This window comes from Mya arenaria, chromosome 1 (genome assembly GCF_026914265.1).
Source record: "Mya arenaria isolate MELC-2E11 chromosome 1, ASM2691426v1".
Taxonomy (NCBI): Eukaryota; Metazoa; Mollusca; class Bivalvia; order Myida; family Myidae; genus Mya; species Mya arenaria.
Window position 1 is genome coordinate 16,370,851 of NC_069122.1, and position 15,053 is coordinate 16,385,903.

The following is a 15,053-nucleotide window of genomic DNA, read 5'->3' on the forward strand; positions in this document are numbered from 1 at the left end:
CGTTGTGTATTTTTCAAACACATGTTTCAAGTAAAACAAATACTTGAAATTATATTCATGCATACGTGGCGACTCTAGAAATGGTAGAGTAAATGATATTGTTTTCCTTGGTTTATATGTTAACCGATACAGACTTTATCATCCGTTGGTTTATGTTGTCAGCCTCAAACTGAATAACGTATTTAAAGCAATAAATTATTCACGTTTCAAGAAACACGGGTACTATAGTAAGTCGTAATTAATTGTGTTATCAAAAAAAATAATATCATGGCATTAAACAAGATAAAAAAAATGGTATGTTTAAAGTAACACTCTTATTTAAAGTCAGTACAAACAAATGAATAACAAACATAAATTTTGAGTTATACAACTTTAACTTCTTACTAAATAAGGCATTTATGGAAAATATTAATTACTAATAACAAGACTGTAACCGTGTATTTAATAGCTGATAACGCACAAATATTAAAGGGTCCTAAACGATTCATATTGATCAATTATCATCTCATAAGGTAGAAATACCATTTTTGCTGCAGCTTAATTTCAAAAATTAAACACAGTATTTTTCATAATGTATCGTGCGACACCAACAAAGCCAACTGATCCCTTCAGAGAAAAGCATGTTCGACCCTGAAGGGGTCCGCTGGACTTTATATACAGTAAATTCTCAATCCACACAGAGCCCGGGCTTTTGCTAGTTTGCATATTACCAACCAAGTAAACATACGTACTATGAACGTACTTCCATCTATAACGGAATGTTATACTATGAACGCACATCCGCCGCCTACAATGGACCGTTACAATAAGGATCGGTATTTTCTATATTTATTCTTCCTTTTCGGTAAATGAAAACAATAGTTATTGTATAAATTGTGGTACATCCTATTTGGATGTAAGAGTGCATCTTTAAGGATTGAATATGCTAGTTTTGCGGCTCGGCGATGTCTGGAGAGGGTAGATCAGTAAACGGTTAATGAACTTCGGAGGTTCGATATTGTTTATACTTATACTCGTCATTTCCATATTTACTTTAGAATAAAACACAAAATCAACGACGTAATATCCGAAATGACGTTATGTCCGCATAAGTTTTCACATTTTTCTAGTATAGTAGTATACCTCATAATCGAGACATAATAATCAGTACATCATTTAGTAAAGGTAGAATTATATTATATACAAGAAACAAGAGTCTTTTCGGGTATATGCTTACAAGCAACATTAGCCCATTAAGCTATATTTCGACATGAATAACAATACATCACATGTCAAAACATAACAAAGTGCTGGTGACCTGGAAATACAAGCATATATAAGATTAAAACAGGTAAAATATTGGAACGATTATTTACAAAAGCCGTTTCTTAATACGTTCATGCATAAAATTACAAAAACGTAAGATGGTTTAGAGCACTGCTTACAGTGATAACATCAACTAGTTTTTTCCGGCTGTACGGGCAATCCACACGCGTTGACATTTCACTGTAAAATGGTTAGTTCTTTCAAGAGTATAAAAAATGGATAACAGTATACATTCAAAGCAGCAAAATTGTAAGTAGCATTATCTACATGTGAATTACAGCATGGTACAGTGATGTGTAGTTGATAAACATGTTGTAATTAATTCAGCTTGCAAAAAAATATCTTTAGAAAGTATTATTTAGGGGAGGTACTTAACTTTTCATATAATTTAATTACTAATGTATTTTACTAATATTATCAAAACCAGTAGCGAACAAAGCATGGATGCTCCATTGATTGGGTCAATCTCTACCTACAGGCAACCATTCAAATATCTGCCCAATTATATAAATGGCAAATCGATTTTTTTAACAAAGAATTGCCGAAAAGAAAAAATGTATTGATATTGCTGTTGTTTACATATTAGTACAAAAGAAATAAAATAGCGAGAATAAAACAAAAACACAAGAAGTTGTATGTGTTTGGCAGATTTTAATGATACGTGTATCAATTGGATACGTACCCTGAATATATATATTAGCCGTTGTACGTTTGAAACTCGTTTGTATGTTTGCGATCTGTTACAAGAATTGGTCTAATGCAGAGACACAGGAATGTGAGTTATACTGTTTTAGTAAAATCAAACGTACACGCAAGCAGGTCTTTCGAGGATATATAAAATAGTGTTACTTTAATTTCTATTCTAACATTTCCGATCTCTTTTGAGAACTATAATTTTCAGTTATTCTTTCTTTAAAAATATCTTAACGATGACAAAACCACAACTAGAAGGTACTTTATATGTTTAAAATACTAAACACGTGTTAATAACTGACGTGTGCTACCATGTTCAAGTTCAAGAATTGCACAAACTCAAGGAAGCTTCAAATCTTAACTGACATTCTCACATTTTAAACCACGTAAATATCTAAAACAATGACTTAGCAATTTATTCACAATTTAGGATAACAATGAACTATAAGCTATATACACGTTTTAAAAATCGTTACATGCTGGGTACAGAAATGATTCGCGGAAAATAAGTTTGTGTTAATAAAAGACGATTTGACTATTTTTCACTCGTAAAAGTAATTTTGAAAGAATTATTTTGCAACATTCGTATATTTTTTAAAGTAAAACTGATGAATCATCAAAAACCTCGAATACCTTGAAAAATAACACAGCGTTTGTTTTATAGTTCCTCAAAAATATTTTCTTTTCCGCTTTAAATTTATCAAGTGACATGAACTTACATTTTATATCGGACAATTAACCGTTAAAGGCACTTCATTAATGTGCATAGTCATTGCTACAGGGTTTCAAAGTGTTCAACGTTTTCTTTCCAGTAATTTTGCTATGCGACACAAAGTAGTGCGTTTTAAAGGGAACATAAAATGGCGATAGACGAGCTTGCGAGCAAACAGTCGTTTTGATATTTCGCTCTTCGCATTACCTGTCGGTAATAATTAAACCAAAATTGATGCACTCTTACTCCCAAATAAAATTTACCACAATTAATAGCATTGTTTTAATATTCCAAAAAGGATGAATAAATATCAGAAAAATAATGGTTATTATGAAGTACACCGAGTCAAATTTGAAATAAATGAGCATAAAAACGGTATTTCTACCTTATGAGACTATAGTTCACTACAGTAAATCTTTTAGCATTCACCAATCATTTAATAATTTAGCGCTTTTTGATATCAAATTCACAATTACAATCTTGTTATCAGTAGTTCATATTTTCCAAATATGCATTATTTAGTAAGTTATTTAAGGTTTATCAGTCAAAGTTTCTGTTTGTAATAGATGTGTATGTATTGATTTTGAATAAGATTGTCACTTATATCGTTTGATTTATTCCCGGTATCCGTACTCGCGTGGAATGACGCAGTAAACTATTTTGTACAATATGAGCCAAAGCCTAATAAAGCCCATTTTATATTGCACATTAATCATTTATAACTGCAATTGTGGACACAATGGCGACTATTAAACTTTCGGATGAAATTACTAACAAAAATTTTATTTGCGTCACATGGAACACGGTTTCCGTTTGAAATGAAAATGCGTAACAAAGATGCGGACTTCGTATGCGGGAAAGCCTATAAATGTAATACCGGCCGTACAGCGCATTGAATACCGCAGTGCTTTCAACGTTTTGATTTTTATTCTTTTGAATAGGTATTTCAGTTTGAGCCAAAGGATAGCTAGGTTTGTATTTGTTATACAAACCAATGGTAACATAATTAAAGACTATTACCATTTCTAGATTCGTCACATATGTATGGATATACATACTAATATGTTTGACATGAAATATGTTTGAAATGCATCTATCAGATCGGTATGAATCGGTTATACAAACTAATGGTAACAATATCCTTGACTTTAGCCATTTCAAGATTCGTCACATAATGAAGGATATACATTAGTATATTTTTTTACTTGAGCATGTTTGAAAAATATACACCAAAAGTAGATATAGTTTTTATAGATTTTTATTCAGACAATAAATAGATTAACACAGTAATGCTTTGCAATAACGACATTTATCATAATCCAGGGTTTCCGCCATTTTGTGTTGAGCGTAGCAGTGTGGGGTGCGCCTGTAATTTCATTGTTAAACCGGTTTCGCTGTTTTCCGAGGATTGTGATGTCGTAAAATCAATCAGCCTGAAACATAGAAAATAGAATATGTATATATGTTATTATGTGATACACATTGCAGCATATGGAGCGACGGAGAAAATAACTACATAGTCTTGATATTAGGTACAGCCGTCATTGTACATAACGAGGCATTGGACAGAGCAGTCACATACAACAGAGGTACATTTTTTAATAAATCAAGTGCACTTTTCGATTTTAAATGTTCAGGCTTAATCCTAAAATATTAAAAGACTATTTAAAAAGAAGCTTATTCTTGTATGTGCTTACTTTCTAATAATCTAACTTTGGTTTCTTGAAGTTTTTGAATTATTAATCGAGGATGAAATGTGAAATGAAAAGCTTATTCTTGTCTGGGCTTACTTTCTCATAATCTAAATTTAGTTTCTTGAAGTTTTCGAATTAGTAAATCGAGGATGAAATTTGTCATAAAATAAATTAAACTATTTCTGTGTTTGTAACAAACTGACCTAGTTTAACCGGTGGTTGTGGATGCGGCCTGGATGGTAACACCACCGCTGCTGCTGGTGTTGTTGTTGTTGAACAAAAGCATGAGGATGAAGAGCATTCCAATCAGGGCATAGACTGAAAAGAGACAAAGACAATGTTGTAAAAACAATCAAGGGAGATAATATACAACTAATGTCATAGAAACACATATATAAATGACCCACAATTTTAACATCAGTTATCTTTAAACATTATACAGAGGAGCACATGTCAGTTAAATAAAAACAGTAGATGAAATACATCAATGATAAATGTTGGTTAAGTTAATACTTTAAGGCAGGATGTTTAACGTATAGTACGTGTACTCACTTCCGGTGCTTGAGGAGCCCCCGGTGGCGGGGTACCCGTATCCGTATCCGTAAGTGGCGGAAGTCATGGCGACCACGGCGGCCAAAGCGAGGGCGGCGAGCAGGAAGGATTTCATGATTGATACTGCAATGGAAAAATAGAGATAGCGTTGAAGAAGCGCAATGGAAATTATTGCGTGAGTAGTATAATAAGTGCGGTTGATATTTGAGACTTTATTTACATTATTTTTAAAAAAAGAAAAGAAAAAAAAACATGCAGGAAAACACTGTAGCTGAATAAATTCATGCAATATTGATATTTTGTAGTAATCAACAGCATTGATAAAGTCAACATTTGTATATGAAATATATATGAAATATCTTGCTAAAATATCAAAATCTGTCCACTATGCTTTTTTATATTACCTAACAAAATGATATTCAAAAAGTATGATTTAATTAATGAAAAAAGCTTCGTTAAACAAAAATAAAAATCGAAAAAAAAAATCGTTTAAACACAAATTAAGAACGCACCAAATAATGTTTTCAATTTATTTATTTTAATTTTTAATAATTGCTATTTTTGAATAAACGCTTAATATCAATATTATTATATATTTTTACATAGCCTTATTAAAATTGATAGTCTTATATATAGCCTTATTAAAATCGATATTCTTAACAAAAAATAGTACAATGAATTATCCTAATAGAAACAATCAATAAAATCTGTGTCATAATACGTTTTAACAAAGTGGAAAACCAACCAAGTTCATTTTCAATTTATCAAAATGTTATAATTACTATTTGTACATAAACGGTTCATATTTATGAGAATTGTAAATGTATGTTTATCCTACCTTTGAGTAGACCGAAGTGATGTTGAAATGGTGATGGGGTTATTTTATACTGGTTCGCTGATGGTTGCTTGTCAAATTGACCCGGAAAGAGCGTTGGCCCCCTACCATCGCTTGACAGAAATGTTACAGGGTCTGTCTGGGGTAGGTGTGTATCGCCTAATTTTTAAAGCCTTAGGGTTTTAAATGTTTCAATTTATTTTATTGAAGTTTCAAAACTGATAACTGTTTTTGTCTAAAATATTGTCCTATAATATCGTCCCGACCATTTCGTTCAATTTACGAATTGTCCTTTTATAGTTGAACGTGTGTAGGTTTCATTTAAATTATGTTTAAAATTTCGTTACCGATATTGTGCCAAGATGGTATTGTTATTAAACATCTACATTGTCAAATTTCGACTAGTTTGTAGTCGTGCATAATGATGGCCATGTTTAAATATCATATACTTTATTGTTTAAGCGATGAATATGTCATCGTTAGAAAGATAAGTGATTCATGAACAAAGTACTGCTCTTTTTATAAACGTAACAATGCGACATATTAGTTGGTCCATATAGGATAGCCTTGCACATTTCTTCGAATGCAGGAGCGTGACTTTTTCATTACGTGAAACACAAAAAAAAGACGAATCAAATTGTATATAGCAACACGTATTATTTTAATAATACCAAAAACAAACTACAGGGAAAAGCCCTGTCTTATTACCATTAATACAAATGCAGAAATTTTTTTATTAATTTGTAAGGCAAATTAGAATGAAGAAACTTGCGTATAGATAGAGTAGAGTCAACATTGCTTTTGTTAACAGATTGGTAATGCAATTGATTCTGGAATGCACTTAGAACAAAGTTTCTATTCATACAATATGTCATATATGTGATACTCGTTCTCATTACGTAGAGGTGGCACAAGTTTTCATAAATGGCAAATAAAATTATGTAAGTTTGAAACGCCAAACAATTATGTTGGTATCGGTGAAATAGTCCCTTCCTTTAAAGTAAATAGAATGTGTTTAAACCCCTCACTTGTTACATTAGGTGACAGTGCGTCATGTGTATAATTCTATATTAAAACCCCTCAATTCAGACCACCATCTTCAGCTCTAACTAAATCCTGAGAAAGATCTCTCAAGTCCTTACTCATGCAGTACATTTTCAAACAACCACTTAAGCGCATCCTGGTGATTGTTTATCAAACATGACTCAGTAGCCTCACAGTCAGCATCATTGTCATCATCATCAACATCATCATTGCTTGCATCATCACCTGAACACTTATCCTTTCTAGACTGCACAAGGTTCGTTTCCCAGTTCTCACCAATGTCATCTTGAACCGGTACATCAACGTACAAAGACTCCTCGGCATTCGTGACCCTGTCAAACACACTTTTCGAAAACGCTGATTTCATTACCCATTCATGCCAACTGTGTTTTTTGTTTGGCGCAACAAATAATTTCTGTATTTTGTTTGAATCAGGTAAACTCCCAAGCAGTTTTGATAATACCATTGTCAATCAGTTTGCTTATTCATATTTTCGCGAATTCCTTTAAATATTCCTCTAACATACGCTACAATAACGACATGTCTGTCTCGACTCAAAGTACACGAAAGCAGCTAAAAATTCAGTGAATGAGTGTTCCCTACCAAATGGAATATCTCCAAATTCAAACAATCCATGGTCATGTTCCTTTAGTCTACCGTTTACAATTGTCAAATGCCTATCTTAAAAACTTATTTATTTAAGATTATATAAGTGTGTCTTTGAATGGCATTTGTTGAATGTTGCGGTCAGTTAACACATGATGCCTCGTCTGAATGGGATGTGATTGACCTGAGATCTGAAGCCCTCAAATCATTTTGGCGACGGGTGTGGGTGCCGCTAAAGGCCACAAAGACCCCTTAGTCGAAGAGTCGAAGACAAACTGGCATTTTAGAAGCCCTTTTGAAGTAAACTGGAGTGACAATACTTACAACTACATACCGGCTTAGTATATATACTAATCAAAGCATCTGTAATAGTAATCAAATTCTTTTATCAATAATATTTATCCCATTAATACAATTATAAATTAAACAGGTAGTTAAACAACAAACTGGTAACTAATGAAGCGATCACAAACCACACATTTTGCTTTTCCATCTTAGTCAACCTTGCGGATGCAAAATGGCATATACTATGATATACATGTTCAGATGACTTTTCACTAAATTTTCACACTTAAATTTGCTTCTACTATTTGAATCAACAATATACGCGGCGTTTCCGCGGCCTCAGTCCCTCGGTTTAATATATTTTCCACTATGTTACAAAATATAAAAAGTAATAAGATTATACCAAATTTCGCATGTCTTCAGCAAGACGCCATTATTCTGGCTTCACGGTATAACAAGTTCTTTGATTGGACTAGATGGAAGGCTTCGCAAAATAATAAGATGCTTATGAATGACGATGGCGCTAGGTGTATTTCACGATTTTTCGGCTCTAGAACGAAACCTGGCACTAACCGGTCAAATTACGGGACCTCAGAGTCTCGTAACCACACCCCCACCGCATTTTTTTGGATTAACGCGATTTACAGAAATGGCCCCTGAAGCCATCAGGTCCGGGGAAATCCGTGGACAAATCACGCAAATTAATATATAGTGAATTTAAGTATGAAAACAGAGCAATGCAAACAATAATATAAATTGATGCCTAGTGCCCCGATACAAATTTGGTATGATTCGTATGAATATCGAATGTAAAATAAATTACCGTTAGTATAAAAGTTACATATTTTATATTTACCGTCGGTCCAAGAATCGGCGGATATAAACGACTTATTAAAGCCTTTTTACTGACTGTCATCTGTTCATAAAATAAATATCACTACATGAATACACATCACTGTGATTGGCGTATAACAACAAGCTATTGGAAAATAAAATATTTTTGAACAATGTTTAAAAATCGAAATAAAGACCATTTGGAAAATATACATAAAATAGTACTCAGCTGCAGATTACCTGTTAATGAGGCATATTTTTTGGCAAAAATGAACATGTTACTTTTGCAAGACTTATTTGATATCAATTACTAGTATATCTTTAAATGTTACATCAAGACAGTTTAGTGTATTCCTCCAATCAAAAATACACATCATTCTTTTTTTAATCCGACGCTTCTTTTCAACTGATGAATATTTAAAAGTGTTCTGTCGGCATCGGCTTTCCATGCCGCCGGTTTAAATGCACTTTGGACAATATGTTTTTCTCATTTAAACATCGACAATAAGCAACACTTTCAGTGTCACATTATTCAAATGTATATTTTTATTCTTTAACATGCATATTATATATAAAGATTCGTAAAAAACTATAGAGTGTTGTATTTACCACGAAACCGTTTTTTACCGTTAATAATAATAGCAAAATATGAACCGACTCGCAGTTGAAAGGACACTTTCCGTATTTTGATTAAGAAATACACATAGATATGAAGTGGCTACTATTTCCACTGTAATCATTTGTAGAGTTTTATAATTAGTCATATGTTGATTTTTTTAAAGCTTTCGATTATGTAAAAAATAACAATTAATGTGTATTTGAACGTTAATAGTAATAAAAGCAAGTGTCGGGCGCTGTCATTGACTGTCAAGCTCATTCGCAACGATGGCATGAGAGGTGACATCACTAACTGTATATGATTGTGTATTTATCTTCTGATAAAGGCGTAATGCCAAAGCGTATAATACGAAAGCTTTTCAAAAACATCACGTGTTTGAGTGATTTTAAATATGTTATTTTATAATGGTAATATAGGTATTCAATGCCAACTCATTTTGTAGTAGAATTATATTAAAGTATATCCTTCATTAATCTGGTAGCAGCCATCTATCAGAAATCGATGGAATCTGCCAAAGAAACACTTTGTGACCTGACCTATTTCCTAAATTCATAAACGGTGACAGTTCCGACACTTATTTGTTCAAACATATCGACTTAAGTGCTATACTGATCCTGCCTTTAATAAAATAAAAATTGATACTATACACTTCGCCCTTAATCATGTTCATTTGTGGATTATAAATAGTAGTTTCACCAGTTGGCTGTAGGCAGATTGCAACGCATTCGCAATGCAAACCGTTAAACTAATTCTGTTTGCGTTATAAAGTTAGAAAGAAAAAAACTAATAGTTCACCCTAGCTTAAACGAAGGCGATGATAAGGTTTCTGTTTCGATAAAGAATAAGAAAGAAAGTTTTGCCTGTCAACATTTTTATTTTTTGTATGATGAGTAACAATAACAAGGATGAGATGGGAGGATTTCCGCACGCTTTCTTCATCGGAACCCTGCACGTGGAAATGAGCTCCCGGTCGTGGGGTATGGTACTGGACAAATCGGCAAGAAGAGAGACATGCGGAAGAGGAAGAGCTGAAAAACAATAAAGACGCGGTTATGATCAACAGTTTAAAATATCAGTTTAAGGGACAGTGTCGTAACTGATGTTGGCAAAATCATTGGCTTTATCCCTTTGCATGATTGAGTTTATATTGTTTATATTTCATTTTGTTGGTTTAAACAATGTGCTAAACTTGCATTGATATTTTTATTGTAATTTTTGTTATCGTGCAATAAAATATTATTAAAACTGACTTTTTTGCTTGTAAAATATGAGATTATTTCAACTTGAAAACTAAATAATTCACTGTCAAAAGCAGGAATTTTGCGACCAAAATTGCATTTTTGTATACAAAACATAACAAGGAATGCAGTGCACAAAACCATATTTGAACAACGACCATACATGCTAACAGAAAATTACAACAGTAGTGTCTACTGACCTAGTTTAACCGGTTGTGGTGGCGGCCTGGACGGTGACACCACCGTTGTTGTTGTTGTTGCTGAACAGCAGCATGATGATGAAGAGCATTCCAATCAGGGCATAGACTGAAAAGAGGTCAAGAAAATGTTGTGAAAACAATTAAGGGAGAGTATAAAGATTTCTGTCATTTTAAAACATAAATATGCAATATTTTTTTGCAACATTGTACAACAGAGAACAAACATACTGTCAATTGAATACAAAGAAAGGCAGATTACACCCATAAATAAATATTTTAAGGCAAACTATTTTAATAAAATGTTTGTCCTCTTACATCCGGTGCTGCTTGATGAGCCTCCGGTGGCGGGGTACCCGTATCCGTATCCATAAGTGGCGGAAGTCATGGCGACCACGGCGGCCAGAGCAAGGACAACGAGCAGGAAGGATTTCATGATGAAGTACTGCAGAGGAAACGATACCGTGAACATTTCAATTACATGATCTAAGTTGTAAATTACCCGTTGATAACAATGTTAACGAATTGATATATATATATATATATAGTTAACTTCGAAAAAATATTTGAAGGAAAATTTACGTTGTACCAATTTTTGATAATTGAAATAAAAAGTCAAATATTATTCTCACAGATCAGAAAATATTCTTGGTTTTTCTACATTACGTATATTACTAATAGATTTCATTAAATGTATGAAAAAGTTATATGAATATTTAATAAATTAGTACTTAAAACAAAGATAAATGTTGGTTGAAATTTATAATTCTGAAAGAACAGCAACTGCAACTAAAAGCAATATATAAATATTATCTTACCTGATCAAGCAATGAACTACTGATGTCCTACCAAAGTTTCAGACGGGTATTTATACCACTCGAACAACCAGTTCCGCATTAATTATATCATGGTTGAACATTACCCAACCCGTATTACGTTATGCACCCGGAAACATACGCTGTGTGTGAACAGCCTCGGGCCATAACGTGCGGTGTGGCGCTCTAGTTTGTGATGTAGGTAATACACATAATTTTGACAAGACGGCGACTTCTAATAAGTTCGCTGTCAGGGCCTTTTAGTGAATGGATTTTTGTTAACAATGTATTATTATTATTATAATTATTATATTATTAATAATATTATTATTAATTTCTTCTTATTATTATTAGAAGTTGTTGTAGTTTTATAGTAAAATTGTTAATATTATAATTAGTATTGTTATTATTATTATAATTAGTATTAGTATACGTAGTATTAGTAGCATTAGTAGTTATTTGCGTTTACTTTAGTAAAAAGAATGGAATAAAGATAGTTTTGGTAATTTGAAAAAAACAAACAACGCTTTTCAGTCTAAATTCGAGCTAAGGACTGTTCAATATAATGGGCCCAGGTTTTGAAAAAAACTTAGGGCATATTACAGACTAAGCTACTACTACTACTACTACTACTACTAACGCATTCGGAGCTCCTCGGCCATTTTTATCGAAAACAACCTCGGATGTATTTGGACGGTTTACATACTCAAAAAGCGGTACTTTAAGTCCGCTGCAAGTAGATCGCGTAGTAATTTTATTTGGCAGTTAAACTTAAGGATTTAATTCGTTGGAATCTTAATTATGTCTGCAGTAATACACTTGACTGGCAATCAATTTAATCTTAGATCAATAAATACATCCCTAAAACACTACATTTAATTAATGATATAATTAAAAAAATGACGAACTACCTCAACAGATCTACCGGCATACATCCGAGGTTGTTTTCGATAAAAATGGCCGAGAAGTTCCAAATGACTTCTAACGATTTGCAATAATTTCACACGGTCAAAAAGTTATCATGCACAAAGGAATTTGGGATAGAAACGCAATGTTCGACTCATGTATTGCCATCTCAAGGGGCGATAAAAGGCCTTTTATAAACCGTTACCATAATAATGGTCTCCAACAACTAAGGTCATTTACATACAAGGGGTCAAAACTCCTTAAGTAATGTTTCTGGAGACCCAGGGGAGGTAATCTATAAGTTCACAGGGATTTTTTTTTCCAACAACCTCACTTCAACAAACTTCGATCGACAAGGCCCAGTTAAGGAACATATATACCCCATAGAAACTTAAGCGCACATAATTATCTACTATAATTATAATAAATATTATTATAAAAATAATAACACTAGTGTGTGCTACATTAAATGCTTTTTTTTATAAGTAAATAGGTTTTACTGACATCGCAAATATTGTATTCTTGTCTTCTTCCCTTTAATATCACTAAATTACTATTTGAATTATAGTAGGCAGGGAAACCGACTAAATTTGTTCTAGCGTTTCGCATAATGTCCCCAGAACTGGTTGCCATGCATATTGTGATCATTCTTCATTCGTTGACCGTCCGTAAGCAAGGCCCCAAAACGGTATATTTTCTGAACCCGTCGGGCAAGTTTCGAAAATAGCTACAATAATGAGCGATCAGTGATACTATTTTATTATTTTGACATTTCTTATGTATCCCACTCGAGTCGGCCATGATATTAAAAAAAATCGTCAAAAATGGGATAGAAGTTCGATTTTTCGAAAACTGTTTCATAATTTTCTTTTCAGGTTATTGGACACAAAGTGAAAACCTGTTTTGGTAAACACTCTGGTAATATATTTTAACATTCAATGTAGTTCCTTCCGAAAGAATCGCCATCGTATGTCGTTTCTAACGCAACAAGACCTGTCAAAGAGATGTTTGCTTACATGCAAAATTTTAATCAGAACTTATAAGTTGAAAATTTGCATTACATGTACATTCAAGATAATGATCATATTAACAAAGTAGGTTGGGTGGTTAGACACTTGTTGCAATGCAATGCATATAGTATTAGCTGAAATATTGATTTAAATGTGCTCATTTACTAAACCTTATTTATGTGTGGCTCACTGTCACCGGATTTTTAAACTCAGGCATTTTTAATAATAAACAAACAGTACACGATGCATATTTATAAATATATATATATATATTTTTGGTATTATAATTTTAAAGTTGGAATTATTCGATTTTTTATTGATTTTTTAAATGACTTAAGTTTGAAAATCCGGTGCTAATCAAATTAAACGTTGGCGTTTTCTGTTTTACGATGACGTCTTGATGACGTTCATCACACCGGAGACAAAATTTTATTAGGGTGGGATTTTAGCCGTATTCCTAACGCTTTGAGAAATGGAAGTGTTAGTAAAAAAAGTTTAATATATATTAAAACTTTAAAAATTAAAATATGCATTTACCTATATTGTGTCCATGTAAAAGGGAAATCGCACCACTTCCGAAGGGACTTTTACATTGTTGTTCTTTTTTCGTGTGATTTTTAACACATGATAGTGAATCAAAGCATGGATATACCATCTCTGACCATTGGCTACTTTACATCTTTATGTTAGCTGAATGGTTTGTGATTGAAACGTGTTGGTCATGCTGGATCTATTTGATGCACTTTGTTTATATTTTCAAACGTTGTATAATATTATACAGAGGAACTGTCAATTCATTTATGGTGTTACGGGTCGTGAAACACTAGAAATCCGTGTTAGTTCGCGTGCAAATTGGTCAATTGACTATAGAATGTATAGGGAATTTATTAAGGGTTCTAACCTAACCTTCATCCTCTAGTAAGGCACGTCTACCTTGTGCGCGCGCTGGGTGCCACAACTCCTCGAGTGGGAAACCAGGGTTCACTGCTGGAAATAGTTCGTCCGTCGATATGAACGTAAAGACGAAGAATCTCTCGACCTCAAAGTTACAACCGACCCGGAGACGAAAGCCCAGTTCTGTACATGGAAACACCCTGGTACTCTTCCCCAAAGATGCCAAGAGCATAGAAAAGCAGTGGGGAACACATGTTCATGTTTTTCATGGACATAAAGGTCATGATCCTACGGCATCTGGTTCCCGGTGGACAATGACAGCTAGGTATTAAATGAAGGTAAGCAGATTAACATTTTTAACTTTATTTTAACTTTTATTTAGATGTTTAAGAATATTAGATTTTAATGTTAACGCCTAAAAAATACATTTGGTTCGGATTACAGGATCTGACCTACGAAACAGGCGCCGACCCTACCATTTTAGTCAGTTGTTAAAAAAAATAAGTTTAAGTGTGTGTTTTATATGTAGTTAAAAACCTTTCAAGCTTTATACAGAAGTCTTAGATACTTTTAGCAATATTCTCGAATGATGACGTGCTTATATAAAGCATAATAAAACAGCCTACTAACCCTAACCGTTTTAACGCAACTGTGACGGTTCTAAGTTTTTCTTAAATTTATAACTACAGGTTCTCATGCGTGACTTGTTGCAGGCATTGAAGAAGAAATGCCCAAACCTCGACCCCGAGCGCATAATATCCCAACAAGATCGCGCACCAGGACCATACTCAGTAGAGCTAACTCGACCCTCCTT